The sequence below is a fragment of the Mauremys reevesii genome, linkage group 1, assembly GCF_016161935.1.
Source record: "Mauremys reevesii isolate NIE-2019 linkage group 1, ASM1616193v1, whole genome shotgun sequence".
In the NCBI taxonomy this organism is placed as follows: Eukaryota; Metazoa; Chordata; order Testudines; family Geoemydidae; genus Mauremys; species Mauremys reevesii.
Genome location: NC_052623.1, coordinates 344,392,692 through 344,415,162, shown reverse-complemented (window position 1 = coordinate 344,415,162; position 22,471 = coordinate 344,392,692). Strand labels below are relative to the sequence as shown.

The 22,471-nt window shown below is 45.4% G+C and overlaps 1 long non-coding RNA gene across 1 annotated transcript; it reads right to left on the bottom strand.

Moving 5' to 3' along the window:
* Positions 1 to 17,949: 17,949 nt before the first annotated feature.
* Positions 17,950 to 22,121, bottom strand: LOC120395185. Its single transcript, XR_005592509.1, has 3 exons — positions 22,000 to 22,121; positions 21,560 to 21,650; positions 17,950 to 18,552 (listed from the first exon to the last, which is right to left on the bottom strand). It is a non-coding gene; the product is annotated as an uncharacterized LOC120395185 (long non-coding RNA).
* Between the last annotated feature and the right edge of the window lie 350 nt (positions 22,122 to 22,471).

Sequence of the window (22,471 nt, the reverse complement as noted above, 5' to 3'; positions counted from 1 at the left end):
TGCCTTTTTAAGCAAACACCAGAGCTCCAGGTTTCTGGGGAACTAAAAATCTGTCTAATGAAATGAAGGCTCTGTTAGACTTCAGCAATGTAGTTTTGCCACATTTCCCTGTTTGAAATTGCCGGCTCCTGGGTTAGTTTGAGGGCAGAGAAGTAACAGTGGCATTTACTAATATCATCAGGGCTGACTGGTGCAGCGTCTGTGATATCTATAAAAGAGGAGGATGTGTGAAGTACTCAGGGCTGCTCCCAGAAGTATTTGAGTTTCTGCATTTTACAGGAAAACCAGTCTGCAGGGAAATGTTTGCTGTAGGTTTGCATTAGTTATATAGGAGATGCAATTTCTTTGTGATTGGAACTAATGCAATCTGTAAGAAAATCAATGAAGGTTCACGTGAAATTCACACACATTTCTGGGAGCGCAGTGCAGTCTGTCTAACAGAACCATGCTCTGCTAACACTGAAAAATGGTCAATAGCCATGCATTTGATCTCGCTTCTTCCACATTACCTCAAGCCTTCCAGACAACAAAGGACACATCTTCACACAGCTTCCTTCTGCTTCAGAATATATTTCAGACTGGGCCACCATCTGCTCTGATCTTGCATTATAAAGACCAGCTTGATTATGTCGAAGCAGGGTCCAGAAGCTCAAAGGCTCTTCCCACAGCTGTGGCATAACCAGGCTGGGGGCGGGGGGAGGGGGCGGAATCCTATTGCACAGAAGCCAGAAATGAGTAAAAGTTGCAAAAGGGGAGGATGGTCACAGGTAACGCAGGAGGGAGGAAAGGCTGAGTGACATAATTTGACACACATTCACTGAATAGTTTCACCCGGAATTGGTTTTTCCCCCCACCTACAGTCACAAAATGGTGGCTTATAGGAGGCAGTGCTTGTCTCATAGCTGGTTTTTAGTCCAGTGAGGAGAACACTTTCCTGGGATCTGAGATGCCCAGGTTCTAATCCCTGCTCTTGTGCAAGGATTTGAACATAGATGAGTGCCCTAACCACCAGGCTATATTGATTTTCATGGTCACCTTCTGACCCAATGACTAGTCAGGTAGTTTATACACAGTTCAGCAGGCGAGACTGAAAGAGGCTCCCTTCAGAATACACTTTGGGCTGGGTTATTGGGGCACTAACGTAGGAGTAGAGGGTTCAAACCTAGGTGTCCCGCATCCCAGCTGAGTACCACTTCCTTCTCCAGCCATCTTGTGAATCGGTCCTTTAAAAATGGCCCAGGAATAAAACATTTGGGGTTGAACTATGGGCTGGTCTACACTGGGGGAGGGTATCGATCTAAGATACGCAACTTCAGCTATGTGAATAGCGTAGCTGAAGTCGAAGTATCTTAGATCAATTTACCTCGGGTCCTCACAGCGCAGGATCGACGTCTGCAGCTCCCCATGTCGACTCTGCTACCGCCGCTCGCTCCGGTGGAGTTCTGGAGTCGACGGGAGCGCGTTCGGGGATTGATATACCGTGTCTAGATGAGACGCGATATATCGATCCCCCAAAAATCGATCACTACCCGCCGATACGGCGGGTAGTCTGGACGTACCCTATGTGTTTTGTTTGACTCTAAAATGGATTCTTTTGATTTGCCAAAGTTTTTTGGAATTTTTTGTTTATTTGATTTGACCTGAACTGAGAATTATTTTTATTATTATTATTATTATTTGGAAATGCCAGCAAACAAAAAAATCAGTTATTTGCCTAGCTTTAATTCCTAGACAGGGTGACAGTTTGAGAAGTCAGCAAGAGCAGAGGCGACACCAGACATGTAATATTTTGTATGATCTGATCTGGATTTCAAATGAGTTTTATTACAGTTTTTACTTAAATTAGAAACAAAATTATTATATAGCCTGATTTTTGATTCATAGTCTCAGGCCAAATGTAAAGACAGAACTAAACATAAGACTACGGAAAGGTGGGAGTGGGAGGTGTAGAGAGACACTAAAAACAGAAGAATAAAAAGAGAAACCCTGGCATAATAGTCAAAAACTGAGCAGAGAGAATGCAGACACAGATACCTCTAGGCAATCACAGCAGCAACAATATTTCAGTTTAATTTATTTGGGAGACTGAAACCACAATCTGAAAATTGGGACAACCACTTTGTTTGTTTGTTTCTCCAGAACAACCAGACTTTAAATCCTTATTCACAAACAGCAAAGAGATCAGATTTTTTTTCTTTCAGCCTCTGATCCAGCATCTCCACACCCTCACTGAGAGATGTGCTTGGGTATCCTACTTTAGTGGAGTGACTTCTTAGATGGTGAAGCTATGGAGCAGCCCCCAAGTGGCTACCCTTGTAAGTTACACCCCGGCCCTCTACCCCCTGTCTATCTTGTCTGTTTAGATTGTAAACTCTTTTCTGTCTCCAGTACTTATCAAAGCAGCTGAGGTCTTCTGTCAAAAGAACTAAAAGCCTCTATTGCAATCCAAGGTGATTTGCATCCCTGATTGGATTACTAGGATTGTAAAGGGAGGTGCAGAAATTAGCCCTGAAGTTATTTAATTAAATGACAGACATATTACAACAAGGATCCACGGGTCCCTTCTGTTGAGGTTTATAACCAGCAGGGGCGGCTCTAGCGATTTCGCCGCCCCAAGCACGGCGGCACGCTGCGGGGGGCGCTCTGCCGGTCGCCGGTCCCGCGGCTCCGGTGGACCTCCCGCAGGCGTGCCTGCGGATGCTCCACCGAAGCCGTGGGACCAGCGGACCCTCCGCAGGCACGTCTGTGGGAAGTCCACCGGAGCCACCTGCCGCCCTCCCGGCGACCGGCAGAGCTCCCCCCGCGGCATGCTGCCCCAAGCACGCGCTTGGCGTGCTGGGGTCGGGTGCCGGCCCAACCAGGGTTCCATATAGTGCCAGCTGTAGTGGTGGCTTACATGTCATGGATGATTGTCCACTAGGAACTGTATCGAGACCACCAGCTTACTTCACACAGACCCACCATAACTAGTTCACAACTTTTCAAGGAAGGGTAGAACTTGTTAGTTATGTTAGGTGCTGTTTTCTGTACTATGGACTTCAATTAAACCAGTTGTATGTGGCTCACCGGTTTGACCAGCTGGAAGAATTCATTTATAAAAGCAAGTCACCCTATCGGAAGGTTTTTTTAATCTAGCAGACAAAGTTGCAACAAGATCTAATAGCTGGAAGTTGAAGTCCACCACAGTTCAAATAGGAAATAAGATGCAAATAAGTGAGTGTATCTAACTGCTGGAACTGATTACCAAAGGATGAGGTAAATTCTGTCACTTGGAGTATTTAAATAAAGACTGGATGTCTTTCTAAAAGTTATTCTCTAGGTCAGCTTCAAATTGTTGAACTAGATGTAGGCATCACAGGGTGAATGTATGGCTTGCGCTATGCAGGAGGTCAGACTAGATCATAATGGTCCCTTCTGCTCTAAGAATCTATTCAGCATAGGTGGTGTTTCTCCTAAACTCTCCCAATTCCTAGCTTTTATAGTCTGATTTCCAAAACCCAATATTCCAGTCCCCTTGTTTTTGCAAACGAAACTGCTTTTATCATGTTTTAAATGAAAGGGATAGGTTGAATGGACACCATGCAAGATATTCACAGCTGTGTAAACTGACTGAAGAAGATGATGAAGATGTGAATTAGCAGGAAAACATAAGCTATGTGAGCGTGGCTTATACTTCCATTGCTTTGTTATTTTGTTGTAACTCATGTAGGACCCCTAGTATACGAGGTAATTAGGCAGATAGTGTATTACAGGCAAATATATGCCAATGGTTCCCTTGTTTGTGGGAAGGTTGTACCTTGTTGTTTATTTCATTATTATAACACAAGTCCTCCTACAATGGCTGCAATGCTATGATAAAGCTATTATAGAGACATTAAAAAACAAAGCTCCTTTTGAGAAGACCTTTGGAAGAAATCTCTGTTTAAAATACAAGGTTGTTTTACATTCAGAGTTTTAGATACTGGCAAATCAAGAAAAACAAAACCTGAAATAGAAAAACAGACTAACCTGACTGTCATTAACACAGGTTCATCTTTTTCGAGGATATTGTTGTCAATTAAAAAGCGACAGAAAAACATGACTACAGAAGTTTTGTTTTTTCCTGCTGATAATAGCTCATCTTAATTAATTAGCCTCTTAGGGTTGGTATGGCAACTTCCACCTTTTCATGTTCTGTATGTATATATATCTTCTTACTCTACGTTCCATTCTATGCATCCGATGAAGTGGGCTGTAGCCCACGGAAGCTTATGCTCAAATAAATTTGTTAGTCTCTAAGGTGCCACAAGGACTCCAGTTCTTTTTGCGGATACAGACTAACATGGCTGCTACTCTGAAACCTATCAGATCTGGTAATTACACTTACAAAGAATGTTTAAAATTTGGATCCGGTATCCTGGGATAAACTCTGCCCTATATTATGCCCCTGAAATTACATTACGATCAACGGGGATGCACAGCCATGGCTGAGGGCAGAATTGAGACCAATATCTTAAAATTGGTTTTATTCTAAAAACTTTAAACCACTACTCAGGTGATCAATAAATGCCAGGAAGTGAGGCCCTGGCCCTGCAATGAGCTCTGTGGGAACAGAGTACCCTTGATTTCACTGGGGGTCCACATACACTAAAGGACTTTAGGGCCAGAAGGGATGGTTATGATCATCTAGGCTGGCCTCCTGCATCCCACAGGTCAGAGAATTTCACCCAGTGATATCTGCATCAAGCCCCTGACTGCTGGTTGAGCTAGAGCCTCTCTCTTAGAAAGACAGTCAGTCTTGATTTAAAGTCTTCAGGTAAAAAAGAATCTACCACACCCAGGACCAGCTCCAGGCACCAGCGAAGGAAGCAGGTGCTTGCGGTGGCCAATGGAAAGGGGTGGCATGTCCGGGTCTTTGGCAGCAATTCGGTGGCGGGTACCTCAGTCCCTCTCTTCCTCTTTGAGCTGCCGCCAAAGAGGAAGAGAGGGAGCGAAGGACCCGCTGCTGAATTGCCACAGAAGAATGAAACGGCGCAATTGAGCTGCCACCGAAGTGCCGCTGATCGGCTTTATCTTTTTTTTTTTTTTTTGCTTCGCCCCTTGGGGCAGCAAAAAAGCTGGAGCCGGCCCTGACCACACCTCTAGGTTAGTTGTTCCCATGATTAACTCACCTCCCTGAAGGATCAGGACCTAAATGTCTCTCCAGCCCATCGGTGCCTGCGATACAAGTATACCATCCACTTTCATAGCGCCTTTCATTCCAGGAGCTCAGCGTGCCTTAAAACAGAAACAGCCTCACAACATCCTTGTTAAGGGCAGCAGCATGATCCTCCATCTATTTTTACATATACAGATAAGGAAACCAAGGGAGATTTAAGGGGTACATTTTCAAAGGGCTGAATCCAGGATTTCCTTCTGGGGAGGAACAGCTTGTGCTCACATTTTGTACCTATAGCTGCATTACAGGTGCAAAATTCAGGTGTAAGTTTTGCAGGTGAGGTTGCACCCACGAAGAGGAGATCACTGTTTTGAAACGCAATGCCAGGTGACTTCTCTAAGGTCTCAGAAGGGGTCAGTGGCACTCCTATTCAACCTTCACCACCACGCCATTCGTCCTTCCTTCTGAGAGTCTCTCATTCTACAATATACCGACCTCTGTCACACTACAGCAGGGATCGGCAACCGTTGGCATGCAGCCCATCAGGGAAATCCGCTGGTGGGCTGGGACGGTTTGTTTACCTGCAGAGTCCACAGGTTCAGCCGATCGCGGCTCCCATTGGACGCGGTTTGTTGTTCCAGGCCAATGGGGGCTGTGGGAAGTGGAGGCCAGCACATCCCTTGGCCCACGCTGCTTCCCTCAGCCCCCATTGGGCTGGGACGGCAAACTGCCGCCAATGGGAGCTGCAATTGGCCAAACCTGCAGACGCTGCAGGTAAACAAACCAGCCCGGCCCGCCAGCGGATTTCCCTGACGTGCCGCGGGCCAAAGGCTGCCGATCCCTGAACTACAGTATCGTCTCCTCACAGTTAAAAAAACCAAACCATTATTTGTCTTCTTTTACTTCTTGTAATTGTGTTGGTAAACAACCAAGACGCTGGCTGAAGACCAGGAGCGTGCACAAGTGGGGGGCAAGCAGGGGCACAGGCTACCCCCACCCTGCCCAGTAATCATCAGGGGCAGAGAATTTCTCTAGCCCCGAGGCCACAGAGACAGAGAAGAGTGAGCTCCTGCCGAGGTGTGTGTGTGTGTGTGTGTGTGTGTGTGTGTGTGTGTGTGTGTGTGTGTGTGTGTGTCAGGGGGCGGGGGAGACCAAGCTCCTGTGGGGGCTGGCGGGGTGGAGGCAGCAAGCTCTTACTAGGGCTCAGTGGGGAGGGAGCAGAGCAAGCTCCTGGAGGGGGGAGCACAGAATGTCTGCCTCCAAAAGGGGTCAAATTTAAATTTCTGCACCCATCCCCTGCTTAAGACAGAAACAATTTTTGCTCTCATTTATACTCATTAAAATCCACAATGATTCCAGACTTCAGTTACTCCATTTATTAATTATTATCATTATTATTAATTTGCATTATAGTGTGGCTTAGGACACCATGACCACATTGTTCTAGGCACTGAACAAACACAGGATAAAAAGACAGTCCCTACCCCAAAGAGTTCACATCTAAGTATAGGACAAGAGGCAAGAGGTGGATGCAGACAGAGTGGGGAGCACAAGGAAACAATGAAACAAAAATACTCCATATTTCCAACAGTGCACCATGAAGTAGAATTTGGCCAGCATTCCTTCTCACGCAGGAAAGACAAACTCTTCATTTAAGACAGCACTTCTGGGCAAGAAACCTAAGGATGTAAGTGTTTCAAGGTGGCAAAAAGTCAGCCGATAGAAAAGCTGCACTGCCTGTGTACTCATTCTCTTTCGACCAGACCTAATTATTCATTTACTACTAAATAATGTACAAACACCTATGACTTTTCCCAACAAATCAGAACATATGAAAGGTGCCAGATTGATAGCCGTAAAGACCTTAGTTTCTCCAATCAAGAGGTTCAGAACAGGGAGTAGTAGTGTTCAAGATTATCCACACTGCCCTGCCATTGTCCCTCAAACCTAACCTCCCAGGGTATGTCTACACTGCAATTAAACACCTGAGGATGAGCTGTGTCAGATGATTCAGGCTTGAAGACTCAGGCTATGTCTACACTACCACGGTAAGTCAACCTATGCTACGGAACTCTAGCTATGTGAATAACAGACCTGGAGTCGATGTACCTTAGGTCGAGTTACCGTGGGGTCTACAGCGTGGGGTGGGGGGTTGATGGGAGAAAATCTGTTGACTTACCTCACTCTTCTCGTTGGGGGTAGAGTACAGGGATCAACTGGAGAGCGATCTGCAGTCGATTTGGCAGGTCTTCACTAGACCTGCTAAATCAACCACTGGTGGATCGATCTCAGAGCGTCGATCCTGGCTGTAGTGTAGACATAGCCTCAGGCTGCAGGGATGTAAAATTGTGGTGTAGATGTTCAGGCTTGGGCTGGAGCCTGAGCTGTGGGACCTTCTACCCTTCATCTAAAGGTATGTTTACACTGCAATGTGAGCCCAGGGTTAGTAGAACTCGAATTTGCGGACCCAGGATTTTTTTAACCTAGAACTTGAGCGTCTACACTCATTTGTAACTCCAGGTTACGAATTGTTGAACCCTGAGACCCAATCTGGGGCTCCAGTGTTTATACTGCATTATAATGAGTCCAAGCACCCATATCCTAGCGCCCTCCCAAAATGTGGCTGCTCTAGCCTTTTGTCTGCAGTGCAGTGTGGGAAAACTTGACCGTCTACCAAACTTGACTGTTCAGAGGACAAAGAAAGTCAGCCCGTTGGATTGTGGGATAGCAAAGCAATAGTGCTTGAACCCTGGGTCCTGGCTTGACTCAGGCTTGGACCCTCCCACCTCTGTGGGATCCTGAGACCAAGCCCTGGGTTAACATGATTTATGTGTAGACAGACAGGGGTTAGGCTTAAGACCCCGTTCAAACCGTAGGCTTACACTGCAGTGTGGACATATCCTAAGGGCATGTGTACTCTGCAAAAAAGCCCTTATGATGGCAGCGAGTCTCAGAGCCTGGGTAAACAGACTCTGGCTCACGAGGCATGTGCTACCGGGCTAAAAATAGCAGCGTAGATAATTGGGCTAGGGCTGGAGCCCAGGTTCTGAAACCCATGAGGGGGTGGATCTCAGAGCCCAGGCTTCAGTCCAAGTGGGAATGTCTATGCTGCTATTTTTAGCCCCATAACATGAGCCCGAATCAGTTGACCGAGGCACTAAGACTCACTGCCGTGTCTTTTCTTTTTCTTTTGCTGTGCAGACTTATGCTAAGGCGTCACCAGTTGTCAGAGCATAGTCCCGTTTCTGTGGCCCATTCACTCCATGGCCCATTCGCTCTTTAAGTCGTGTGGAAAGACTACCAAAAGAGGGTCAACTCATGCCAGCGTGGTGGGTATTTTGTATTGTGGACTATCTGAAGAGGTGATTTTACTATCTCTTTTCTTCCTGCCTTAGGAAATAAGCGAGATACAGGGATCGCTTTTATTGGTGCGCCAAATACATTATCACCTACAAGCTCGGAGGCCAAAGAGATATAGGTAATTATAACAATTGGTTGAATGAAGAGCCGTCACACACAGCTCTACTAAGCTTATTCTTTACAAGAAAGATTCTTGGCCATGGCAAGGTATTTTCATTTTCAAAGCCTTGCCATTGCAGAATTGCTAATCGTTTTCCTGACCGATAAACTGCCACTGCAATTTACTCCATACCCTATCATTGTCAACTTCTTTATCCATTATTGTTGCATACAGGAAGTCAAACAGTGAAAACAACCTTTCCTTAAAAGAACACCATGTGAAGGGCCTGACTGAAAGCCCAGTAGAGTCAATGGGAGCCTTTGGATAAGGCCCATACGTGGACAACTAGATCACAATTTCATCAATATTTCCAGGACGGTCAGACAATTTCATTTCAATGATTCTTCCACTTTCCCTTCTGACAGCCACATCAACCTGAGTTCTCAACAGGGTTGTATTTGGGGCCCTGAGTCAACTAATAAGGAAGGGTTTTAGTCTATATAACAGAGCAATTTGGCAGCAGGAGACTGTCCAGGTTTTGCTGACAGATGCAAATATTTACAGCAGACAGTGAATGTGTCATGAGGTCAAGCAGCAGAGCAGCTGCAGTAACAGTGTACAGCCACACAATGTTCTCTTTGGCTCCATGTTCACATAATTGATTGAATCAGTAGGTAATCAGTTATACTAAACACTCATTAAAATATCTTGTTGCCAGTAAGGAAGCCACTTCTTTTATAGAAAGATATCAAATAGATGAGCTCAGGTCATTTTTAACACCCCACCCAAAGTAGAACAATGGGTATTTAAGATTCGCAATGTGCACTTTTATACTTGCCATCTTGGCCTATGACTTTTTCTACCCCCAGTGAAATGTAAATACACACTGCACAGCTTGGTGTTCTTCTTTAGTTGCCAGGTATAATATTACATAGACTAAAGAAAACTTCTGTGCAATATCAGAGTAGGACAGATCAGGGATGTCTCAAAGGGAACACACCCTTCAAATTAAAGATTTGCAAAGCAATAGCAAAAAATAAAAATTAAATGAAAAATCATTCGGCTCTGAGTTTTATTATGAATATAAAGACTTCGTCTATATAAATCCATTTCTCCTTACTGATCCTCCTTGTCAAATGTCATGTGACCCTCCACCCTGCCAAATTTTGTACCCTTATCCATTCACCTGTCAGTTTCTGAAACAATTGCCTCTGTGACTTCTCCCATGTAGTCTCCTATACATGATATGGGCTCCCTGAATTCATTTGAAAGACACTTACCATCTCCACTTAAGCCTCTTTTAAAGCACCACTTTTACCATGCTTTCTTGTTGGTTTGTATAGAAAATCACTTTTCTTTGTTTCTCTTTCTTGACCTCTGCCTACTTGTCTGTTCTTAAACTGTGAGTTTCTTGGAGCAATGACCGTTCCTTCTTGGATGTCTGGAAGACAAGTTTCACCCCGTTTGTGCTATGTGTCAGACCAATAATAACTAGGGCTAAGTTTATTGTAATGTTCATGATCCTGGGCCAATGTATGGTTGAACATTGTATCCATTTGAAATTCACAGTTTCAATGTGAGACCCAATAGTTTAGTTTTGCTTTCATTCACCAAGTCAAATGCTCACAGGAAACTCTGAGAAGCAAAGCTGCTATGTTTCTGATGGCTGTCAGGGAAATGCAGTATTCGCCACTGATTAGTGCACAAAGTTATTTTTCATCTCTTGGATTTCTCAAGAGAAGTCACTGCTCTAACCTGATTGTTATAAAATGCAGCACAAAAAAGTAATACAAAATGAATAGACATGGTTTATTTCTGTGATGGAAAGGCAGAGGTGAGAGACATCATGGGTTTCCACTCACTGCATTCAAGTCAAATTATGGGAGATCCACACCATACTTTGACTTTGCCTAAGGATCAAATCACTTACATACATGTAAAGCCACCTGATTTTACTGAGTAGCCTCTCTTTCCTCTCTCATGTCTTCCATTCTTTTTCCCCTTTCAACTTCAGTTGGGTCTGTTGAGCTCACCCTGCCTCAGTACAGACAGGTTATTTCCTGAAACTGATATCAAAATCATGACCCACACTGAGTGGTGGTGGAAGGGAGTGAGGAAAAGCAGAGGCTGAGAGTTTCTCCCATTACCAGTTGAGAGGGAACAGGAATCTTCAGGTTGCTTTTGAACCCAGATTTGCCTCTTTTGCATTAGCTGCTAACTCCACCTTGGCACCGATGAATAAGTTCCAACATCAGCTCAGAGCTTTTCGATGATGTGGGGACGGACTGATTTTCCGAGGCATCCAAGGAGTGCTTTGCAGGATGCTGTTTTCCTTTACTGTATGAGAGCCTGGCCATTATCAAAGAATGTTCCTTGACAGTGAAAGGAAAAAAGGAAACCCAAACCATATAGCCTCTTTATCACATGCCATGGGGTTGAGGGCAGGGCTAGGGTTACCATATGTCTGGGTTTTCCCAGACATTGTCCTTTTTATGATGTTCTGCCTTCTGTCCGGGTGGATTTTTCAAACAACAGGCAATGTCCAGGATTTTTGCAGAGCAGTCGTTGCAGCTCAGAAAGAGCCTTGATTGGTCTGCTTCCCAATTGGTCCCTCCATGCATCCACAGCTGATTGGTCCATTCCCCTGAAGCTACAGATGCCAGATCTCACCCACCCAGGCCTCGGCTCCCAGCCCTGGGGAGGAGGTCCACACAGGGAGGCGCTAACTGATGGCTGGTGCTGTATCCTGGGTGTGCGGCAGCTGCCTTGATACAGTGACAGGGAACAGCATTGCCCCCTACATCCAGTGAGTACTCCCACTGCAGGTACCCCTCCAGTGCCTCCAAATACCCCTCCCAGGACACACAAACCCCTCCTACACCCCTGTACCCCCAACTGTACTCCCCCCTCACCGTCCCCCTGGCAGTGTCCTCTTTTTGGTAACCTGAAATATGGCAATGTTAGCTGGGGGGTCTCACATGATAATGCCCCACTGCATTTTCCCTCTGCTGACAAATCATTTGGACATCTTCTCCAGGAACAACAGTGTTTGGGGACATAATGTTAAAAAAACACCCACAAAACCCTAGAGTTTAAATATGTGGCATAACATAAATAAGTCATGAGCAGGGCAATGTGTTTTAAATTTGTACAGAGACAAATGAAAGCAAAAGAAAGATGTTCCATTTGAATAAGCTCAGTGGGACGCATCCATCTCTGGTGTAAACACCTATTGACTTCTGTGGAATTACACCAGGGATGTGGTTGATTCCAGTGCTTTTGCTTTGAAGGTTTTATCTTCTCCAAAAGCCATAGGCTTGCTCTGAAAAAAATGAGAATTCAAGTGCTCTTCTGGGAGGATGGGTGTACCTCTGCTGTTTGAATTTAATACAAAAATATACAAACACCACTAGCAAACATCTCCATATTACTGCAGAATAACATCGTATGTGCCAGAAACATTCCCCTCATTTTGTGAGAGCAGTTTTGCACTTGCAATTAGTTGTGGCCACATATTGTAGAATTTGGACATCTAAGCAGGTGATTGACAGGTGCAGTCCCCAGGGGAGGGGTGGTGGATTCAGGAAGTGGCCCTTGTGAGACAGGGGCTGGCAGAGGTGGCAAGCCTGCCAGCGGGAAGAAAGGTGCCACTGCTGCAGCAGAGGTGGGGTCACCTGGAATTGGGAGGGAAACCTGACAGAGCATTGCTACATTCTCTGGTTCATGTCTCTGTCACCATTCATCTGTTCTCCTTTTTTGTCTCACCCTATCGATCTAAAATTCTTATATGGCCCCCATCTCCGCAGTGTCTCAGCACCTCACGGTCTTTAACATATTTTTCCCCAGAGCACCCCTGTAAGGTAAGCAAGTACTATTATCCGCATTTTACAGATGCACAGAGAGACAAAGTGATTTGCCCAAGGTCGTAAAGGAAGCCTGTAGCAGAGCAAAGAATCAAATCCAGGCACGGCCGGCTCCATGCACCAGCGTAGGAAGCAGGTGCTTGGGGCGGCCACGTCAAAGGGGCGGCATTCCGTCCAGTATCCGGGTGGCATGTCCAGGTCTTCGGCGGCAATTCGGCAGCAGTCTCTCATTCCCTCTCTTCCTCTTTGAGCTGCCGCCGAAGAGAGGGAGGACCCACTGCCGCCGAAGAAGCGGCGCGATTTAGCTGCTGCCAAAGTGCCGCCACTCGTCCTTTTGTTTGTTTGTTTGTTTTGTTTTGGGTTTTTTTGTGCCGCTTGGGGTGGCAGAAAAGCTGGAGCCGGCCCTGAATCCAGGACTCATGTCCTAGGCTAGTGTTCTACTCACTGGTCCATCCTTCCTCTCTACTGGCTGTGTACAAACTAGGGCTCCACGCTGCCTATTCTGGAACTGAGTCTATGTCTTTGTCCATTACAGAACCCTTTTAGACCGGAAGGTAATTTTTAAGCTGTGCAAAGCTCAGCAGTTTCACTTCTCAGGGTTTCAGGAGAACTTTGACTTCAGCTTCAGTCCATGAGGGCTTGGAGTTTTAGGTGCAAATGACTAAAACACTCACAGTGAAATAATAATAATTTTGACTTTATTATTTGTATTCTGGTAATGCCCAGAGGAGTTTGAGGCTCCACTGTGTACACATACACATGCACAGACACACACACACCATTCTCCAAAGAGCTCACAATCTGCATAGACAATGACGGACAAGAGGTGAGAGAAAGAAAGTAACTGAGGTACAGCGCGATTATGTGAGTTGCCCAAGGTCACAGGTAGTTTGTGGCAGAGCTGGGAAGTGAATTCTCCCGAATCTCAGTCTAGTGCTTTAGCCACAAGACTTTCATCTCCCTGGTAGGACTGTCAGACATCACATAAGGGATTTTAGCTAACAGCTGAAATCCTGTCAATTACTGGGGTTTTGACCTGACACCAAGTGAGTATGAACAGGTGTGTGGCTCTGAAAAAAATCTTCCAATGACCCTAGGCCTAGATTGCTATCTAACAACAGTAGATCAAACCAAGCAAGAGTTGCATGGCTTTGGTTTCATAACAAAAGGTTTACACCCCTCTCAAAAATCTCCTCTGATGATCTCAGACAGTAGACACATCTTTCCTCCTGGGGAAGCTATTATTAAACCTGGGCACTGTGGACAAATCCATAGCTACTGCATTTCAAAGAGAAGTCGAAGAGGTTGACCGCAGGGCCTTGTGTGGGTAGAAACCAAGCAGAGTAAAGTTAAGTGCCTGGTCGACTGTCTAACCCAGCTTGTCTTATTCTACTTGACCTGTTATGATACAATATGCTCCCATTTAAAGGAATGTCAGACCTTGAACATAGCACAAAGCCATGGGCTAGAGACAAAAAGGGCTGGAAATCTACAGGGTGCCAACTCCTACAGTACAGGCTGAGCTGATGAAAATATAGCAGCTTGAATGGCCTCTAGCATTGCAACTGTAAAGAACACTTTCTATATATGAAGAAGTTGTACCTCGTTAACTACACCAGTATAATTAAAGCAGTGCAATCCTCCTAGTTTGGATGAGGTTATATTGGTATACAGGTGCTTTGTACCAGACCAGCTATTCCCTATGGGAAGGGGAATAATCTATACTGGTATAAGGCACCTTTTACACCAGTACGGTTGTGTCCATGCTAGAGGTTGTCCTGGTCTATTTAGGTGAAAATATCATACTCCTAAAATGAAATAGTTACATTAGTACAAAAGCTCTGTATAGACCAGGCCTCTCATAACACAAGAACTAGGGGTCAACAAATGAAATGAATAGGCGGCAGGTTTAAAACACACAAAGGGAAGTATTTCTTCCCACAACGCACAGTCAACCTGTGGAACTCTTTGCCAGGGGATGCTGTGAAGGCCAAGACTATAACAGGGTTCAAAAAAGAGCTAGATAAATACAGGGCAGTCCCTAGCCATTTGGGTGCTTACGCAGCCCCCCCATTGGGGGGAGCGCTGTGTAGGGCCCCTGGCCTCCCCTCCCCCAAGGATCTGGGAGGCAGGAGCTGTGGGGGGCAATGTTTGCGGGCCCCACAGGCCCAGAGTGGCCCGGGGGATTAACGGGGGGCCAGGAGCAGGCCACTCTGCTTCCCTTGCCCCAGCCCCAGCCGTGTCGCTCGGGGGAGGGGGCTTGGGAGAAGGGATTCCCACCCCCCACTGGCAGCAGCGGGAAGCGGAGCAGCCCAGCCCCAGCCCACTCTACTCTGCCAGCTCCCAGTTGCAGCGCTCCGCTTCCCGCCATCAGTGAGAGCTGGGGGTGTCCTTTCCCCAACCGGCACGACATGGCTGGGGCCGGGGCCGGGGCCAGGGAAGCGGAGTGCTCTGGGGCCGCGTCTCTCTGCTTTCCGCTGCCGGTGAGTGCAGGGGGCTGTGGCTGGGAGCTGGCAGAGTGCAGCAGGCTGGGGCCTGGTTGCTCCGCGTCCCGCCGCTGCTGGTGAGTGCTGGGTCACTGGGGGAAGAGGTGGAATGAGGGCGGGCTGGGGGTGGAGCTGGGGGGGAAGGGTAAGAGGCAGGGCGGAGGGAGTTGTCTGGAGCCCCACACACCCCTAGGGATGGCCCTGACCCTGGCGGGGGGCAGCCGGCCGAGGGATAGGGCTGGTCGCTGGGGCTGGGGCTGGGGCTGGGGCTGCTGCGTATGCAGCATGCAGCTGCCTAGGGCACCATGAAATTTGGGGCAATTTGGTGCCCCAAATTTCATGGTGCCCTAGGCAGCTGCGTATGCTACATATGCCTAAGGACGGCCCTGGACAAATTCAGGGAGGATAGGTCCATCAATGGCTATTAGCCAGGATGCGCAGTGATGGTGTCCCTAGCCTATATTTGCCAAAAGCCGGAAATGGGCGACAGGGGATGGATCACTTGATGATTACCTGTTCTGTTCATTCCCTCTGGGGCACCTGGCATTGGCCACTGTTGGAAGACAGGATACTGGGCTAGATGGACCTTTGGTCTGACCCAGTATGGCCGTTCTTATTTTCTAGGTCTAAGGCAATGATTTTTAAAAGTGCCTAATGATTTACTGTCTCAGTTTCTAGATGCCCAGCTTCAGACTCCTCCAAGAGTTTGATTTAAGAGGGCGGATGCTTTAAGGTGTGTAAAGTTGAACATCCAAAAATCATTAGTCACTTTCAAAAAATCTTATTCATATGGCCCTATCCTGCAACCCTTTCTCATGTAACTGCAATGTGACTTCCAGCATAACCGTGACAGAGAGGCCCCAGGACAAAGTGTCTCCTTTCTTTGCAAACATCTCTTACCCCTGACAAACTCACTACACCAAATAAAAATAAAAATAAAAATAATATTTCACTACACCAGTGGTTCTCAACCTTTCCAGACTACTGTACCCCTTTCAGACGTCTGATTTGTCTTGTGTGCCCCAAGTTTCATCTCACTTTAAAACTACTTGCACTACTTGTAGATGGTATAGTGCTTAGAAAAGCTTTTTTCATTTTAAGCTAGCAAGTCTGGAACTCAGAAAACTTTCTCTGAAAAAATTCTACTGGCACCCACACGCGCAGGGTGTTTGGTCTTCAAACATCGTTGCAAATGCGCCAGCTTCATATTGTTATTTGATAGAGTTTCTCCGCAAAGGAAACACAAAGCTCGAGGTAGATCGCTATGTGCAGATGTGAAGCCAAAAGCCGTATATTCCTGACAGACAGGGCCGGCTCCAGGCATCAGCTCAGCAAGCAGGTGCTTGGGGAGGCCAAAGGGAAGGGGCAGCACGTCGGGCTCTTCGGCGTCGGGTTCCCTCGGTCCCTCTCGGAGGGAAGGACCTGCCGCCGAATTGCCGCCAAAGAAGAAAGTGGCGCAGTGGAACTGCCGCTGATCGCGATCACGGTTTCCCCCCCCACCCCGCTTCGGGTGGCAAAAATCCTGGAGCCGGCCCTGCTCACAGAACTGACGGTGGGTATTTTTTTCAGTTATTTTCAATTTCTCACAATTTTCACTATCACCACTACCACTGCTTCCAGCTCATCATTTTAAAAATCTATCCAAATTTGCATCGCATCCGCATGCAGACCATGCCAACTTCAACCTCATTAATGTGCTTGAACACATCAGTAAATGACATAAACCGCACATCTAATACAGTGTATGCACACGTTATATTACCATCTAGTATATAAAGCAATATAAACAAGTCATTGTCTATACAAAATTTTAGTTTGCACTGATTTCCCTAGTGCTTTTTACGTAGCCTGTTGTAAAACTAGGCAAATACCTAAATGAGTTGATGTACCCCCTGGAAGACCTCTGCATACCCCTAAGGATACACATACTCCTGGTTGAGAACCACTGCACTATACCACAAATGTGTTATGGGATAATAAAGAGTAACATGTAAGGCATCTACAGAAAGCTCATAACTTGTCAAGATTCATAATCATTGTGAGATGTATTCATAGGTAATATTTAAGGAATAATGTATTTATACCGAAAGCATGGTTTATGGATTTGTAGTAAAAATTAGTCACCAGGAGACAATGGGTCTCTGTGATGAGCCATTCGGGCAAGGGGGAATTGTCACCCTGCCCTGTTTGGCTGGTGATGCAATGTCAGGCTCAGTTGTTCAGCCTTGTTCAATCCTAAGACTTTCAATGGGAAACCATCAGAGGCAACAACAATCAAAACCATTTAAAGATTAAAAAAAAAAGAGAGAGAAACTTTACAACAAGGCAGGGGTTCGCCCTGTCTGTGAATAGAAACAAAAGGCTGTTTTCAGTGTAACGCAGAGGGAGAAGCACTGAGGAAAACCCATTATGAAGCAGGGATACGTTAATGAACACATAGAACCTGGTTCTTGAGAAACCAGCCAGCTCTGCAAGAGTCTGAACTTTGGTGGGGAAATCTACTTTACGGGATAGGAAAGGTAACTCTTGATCAGAGTAGACCCCGGCTCGCTTTTTAGGATTCTGTTTTGTATTGTAACCATTTGTTTCCATCACTGCTCTTGTTTCTAGTTGAATCCTTATTTTTTCTTAAATAAATTCTTCTTTTGTGTTTTAGTATAAGTGCTCTCAGGTGCTGTGTGGCGGTTTCAGGTTAAACTGGGGATCACTGCACCTTTGGGGGCAGAGGAGCTGGAATTTCTGAGGTGAGTCAGCATCAGAAGCTGGATATCATAGGGGAACGCTTCACAAGGATTCGGGGAGTGGGTGCACCTATTGTTAACTGGCAAGGTGCAGACAGGGACAGCATAACTTAGAGGAGAGTGCGTGAGTGGCTGAAAGGCTGGGAGGGTTAGGGAGCCCACACTACAAGAAAGACCCCTCTTGCTGGAAGCAGGGGGTAACAAGGTGCCCAAGAACCGTCCCAATAAGTAAAAGCTATTTGCATGAGTAAGGTCTGCGGAACCAGGCCTTCGGCCATTTATTATTGAGATTAGTGCTTCATGCAGCAAATTGTCTTTGAGACTTGAAGACACAGCATTAATAACATATCTCTGTACCAAAATGTCATGTGCAGCCCATGAACCACTAATTTCATAAGACTCTCAATAAGATTATACCAAGCATGGTTCAGAAGAGTCCCAGGGACTCTTCTTTACACATAAATAAATCAGATAAACATGTCATGCCACACTTCAATTCAGAAGGGGAATCAGGGGGCAGACTGTAAACAGAAGGAAATTGCAAAAAGGCAAATAAAATCCAATTCTGATCTCGTACTGCCAGCCGGACGAGGCAACTGGGATAAATAAAGTCACACGATTCTTCCACATTTATGATTCCTTCTGATCATTGCTTAGCTCTCCCCAGAACAAACACGAGAAATGGGGAACCATATGGTTGTGAGTCGGTTCAGTTGTGGAAGCCAGGAAATTAATCTGCAGATTTATTAGAGATGGCAAAAGTAACCCAGTGGCATCGCCTCTTTCGTTTTCTGCCAACAAATCCTCTGTGCTGTGGAGCTTTACCTTGAACAGCAATCGCTTGGTAGGCATATGGGCTTTATTCCTGCAAATAGCAATGGAGGTTAGTATTTGCAAATCAACTTGGAGCTCTCTTCCTCCTTCAGCCCTAGTTTCCTAGGCAGGCTTCACTCCTGTTAGGAAGAGCCTGGATTTCTGCCCCTTTTCGCTAATGTACTTGCTCTGTTGATTTAAGATACCTTTCTGGTGTGGCACTGTAGCAGGAAGAATGAGGTGACCATTTAAATGTCACTGACCAAATAAAGGTTATTCCAATAAAGTGCTTCAATTACTGGCTCAATGCATAAGCCTGGATCCACAAAGAGACTTAGACTCAAATTCTCACTCGGTCACTGGTCCAATTCATATTTAATTAAAGTGGAATGGCTTCAACAAGAGAGACTCAGATTAGAATATCCACTAGCCCAGTGGCTGGGGCATTTGCCAGAGAGGTCCCTCTTCAAATCCATGCTCCTCAACAGGCAGGAGCGGGAAACTGAATCAGGGTCTCCCGCAACTCAGGCGAGGGCTCTCACGCAGTGGCTCTCAACCTATTTACCATTGTAGGCCCCATATGCAGTTCTCTATGTGTTATGTGGGTCGCATCCACACAATATACATACAACCTGTATGGCCCTGAGGACGTCACGTGGGTTGCATCTGTGTGCTGATTGGGCAGCAAGCAGCCATGGGTTGAGAACTGCTGCTCTAACTACTGTGCTAAAGGTTATAAGGGAAGCTGCTGCCTCCTCTTCCCTCCACAGTCATTTTGTGTGAAGTTATATTTTTTGAGCATGCCTACCAGATCAGGCCTCACAAGGAAAATAGGTGAAGGAACGCCTATCCTCACATGGTTTGAGGATCACACTGGGGCTCAGCCATAGGTTAGGCATCCAGACGCTTGCCCGAGGCAATAGTGTGCATGCTCTGAGGCAGAAACTTAGGAACCTAATGAGCTTTTACAGTGAAAATTTGGATGCTGAGTGAGTTTAGGCACCTATAAGGTTAGGTGATAGCCAAGTGGGAGGGGTGGGGCAAGGTTTATGGATCAGAGTGTTGCCTTGAATGGGGGCTTAGATGTCTAAAACTGGGATTCAGGCACCTAATCCCTTTGTAGATGTGGATCATTGTGCCCAATTGCTAGAAGACCTTCAAGAATTTTTACCATGAGATGCTTGGTGTTCTTATTTTTCCTGAAAAGGTCCTCCCAGCATGGACAATGGCAAATTAGGGTCTGTAATCTATTTAGTGCACACAATCAGCTGCTAAAGCTCATTTTCTTTTTTGGTATGAAGTGGAATCAACATTCCCAACACTCCTTTGGGCATACTCAGAGAGAGGTATCAAAGGGTTCTCTTCTAAAGGGAGGGGGTCAAGGAAGAGTCTTAGAAGCGCAAGTGCAAACATGATTAGAATTTGGAAGCAGCCCAGTTCAGCTGTAGAACATACAACACCATCATATGGGGTCTTCAGGCAGGCACTGGAAATCACAGGAAGAGAATTGTTAAAATAAAACGAACTTTGTTTCAAAGGTTTCTCCTGAGTTAATGACACACAACTCTGAGGAGAAGACTTAGCAGCAATAGCAGAAGATACCATGTAACTAATAGCACTTCTCAAGGGAGTTACTACTGAAATTAACATGTATGTTATTTTACAGTAATATGAATCACAATTGTCCTTTCTACAGCAAAAGTAGGAGTATAATATAGGCACATCAGAAATAATAAGAATACCTAACTCTTAGATAATGTTTTTCATCAGTAGATCGCAAAGGACTTCACATAGTCTGTAATATATTTATCTTCACAACACCCTTGTGACAGAGGAAAGTGCTGGGTTTTTTTTACACAGATGGGGAACTGAGGCACAGAGAGGCCAAGGCCCAGGTTTTTAAAGGTATTTAGATGTTCCTGCACTCAGCATTGCAACCCCTTCCTTGATTTAGGAGCCTAAATTCTCATTTTCACAAGTGATCAAGGCACTCGGTAGTCTAAATCCCATCGACAGCAACAGGATTTAGACTCTAAAATGCCTAAATCCCTTTTGAAGATGAGATAGGCTCCTAAATCAGTTCACCATTGTGATGTAGTGCAGCAATGCCTAGATACCTCAGCGACTTATCTAGGCTCACAGAGAAAGTCTGGGGCAGAGCAGAGAACCGAACCTAGATCTCTCAAGTCTCAGGCTAGTGCCCAAACTACTGGATCATTCACGCTGTAGCTCTACCTGCTTAGCCCAATGATCCAGCTAGTCCAGTGTCATGTCTTCAAGCTTGGTCAGCGCCAGATGCTTTAGCGAAAGGTGCCACGTATGGACAATTCTGTAACATGTTTGTGACCCCCCTGCTGGCTAGTTCTCAATGGTCCATGCCAAGTTGGTGAGTCAAAGAACCGAAGTAGCTTGTGGAATAAAACAATCCCATCAAATCTTGTTGTAGATCTAAAATAGATTATGATGAATAAGGGGAACAAGCCTGTGTGTGTTTAAAAGCTCATATTTTAAGAGTACCCTCTGTCTGAGATCTTTCCTCTATAAAATTTAGGGCTTGTCGACAGTTAGTGCATGGAAAGCCAGGGTGTAAATCTGCAGCGCACTAGCTTGCCGTGCACTAACTGGCTGCATGGACCCTGCTACTATGCACTAAAAGTTCCATCGTGCACTTTGATCTATTGCTGTTTCAAACTTCTCCCCTAGATGGTTTCAAACTGTAGCAGGTTAAAGCACTCTATGGAACTTTTAACCCCTGGTTTGCTAACATGGCACATGGGCACTTAGTGTCGCATTCACCCCCTAGCTTGCTGCCCACTAACTCTCTGGGAGGACAAGCCCTTAGTAAAGCTCTGACCACAAAATCATTATTGAAAAATCACATCTCCCCTGAAGAATATGTTAAAACTGGAGACTAAATCCAAATAATTAAAGCCTGAAATAGAGAGATTGAAGTCCCACTTTAAGTGCAAGTCTCAACACAGCCTAAAGCTCTGGGTCCTCTATAATGAGAACTTTCTGAGGTTCATCCATCTATGTTGTAACCTTACTTTGATGCTCACCTGGCACCTGCAGTACAGCAGTGTCTCCATCATTCTCTTCTGCAAATAACTATAGCATTCACAGGTTCCTCCCCAACGCCTCCAAAGCGCTCTTATTTACCACAGGAAAGAGAATAAAAATGGTTTGTTAAAAGTAATCACAAAGGAATGAAAACTACAAAGGAGCCTGAACCAGGAACCTGGACTAAAGCAACCCAAAACATCAGGGTTTAATTGGGAATGAAGGGGCGTATAGCCTATCTGGCTGTCTGCACAGGGGTGAATTTCATGCAATGTCTCTAACAATACATGTGTTGGGCCAGTTTTAGTTACCATAAAACCTCATTTTAATGAAGCAACGTTACATGTGCGTAGCCAAGAGCAGTATCAAAGCTTCACGTTTCAGTGAATATTGAGCTAAATAGTGGCCATCAGGTTAAAAGTTGTTGATGTTCACTTACACAGAAGTCAATTCCTGCATAGATTGTGAAAGGGAGTGTGTGAGGGTGCATCCACATTTTCATATCTGAAAAATCCCATTAATTATATGGACATACACATCAGTTTAACTGTTTCTTCTGCTGCCTACAGGAAGAGACAATAGCGTATGTATGCAAAATTTAATTACATGGGAATAATTTTCATATTTTACTACTTTAACTTATCACTCCAATACAGGAGGCAGTAAAATGCATCATTTTGAAGTAAGTATCTACAAGAGCACACACAAATGCATTAGTCCACATATTTGCATCACTGAACTAAAAAATAATAAAGAAACATTTCAATCATCCACATCATGAAATTAATGCTTCCTGTGATCATATAAATCCATGGTCTCTGAAGAGGTGAATTTTACAAGCAACTAACCTTTAAAATATTAAACAGTGTAAATCTGTGAGTTTGCCTCTGGCCATTTGGAGAAAAATTATG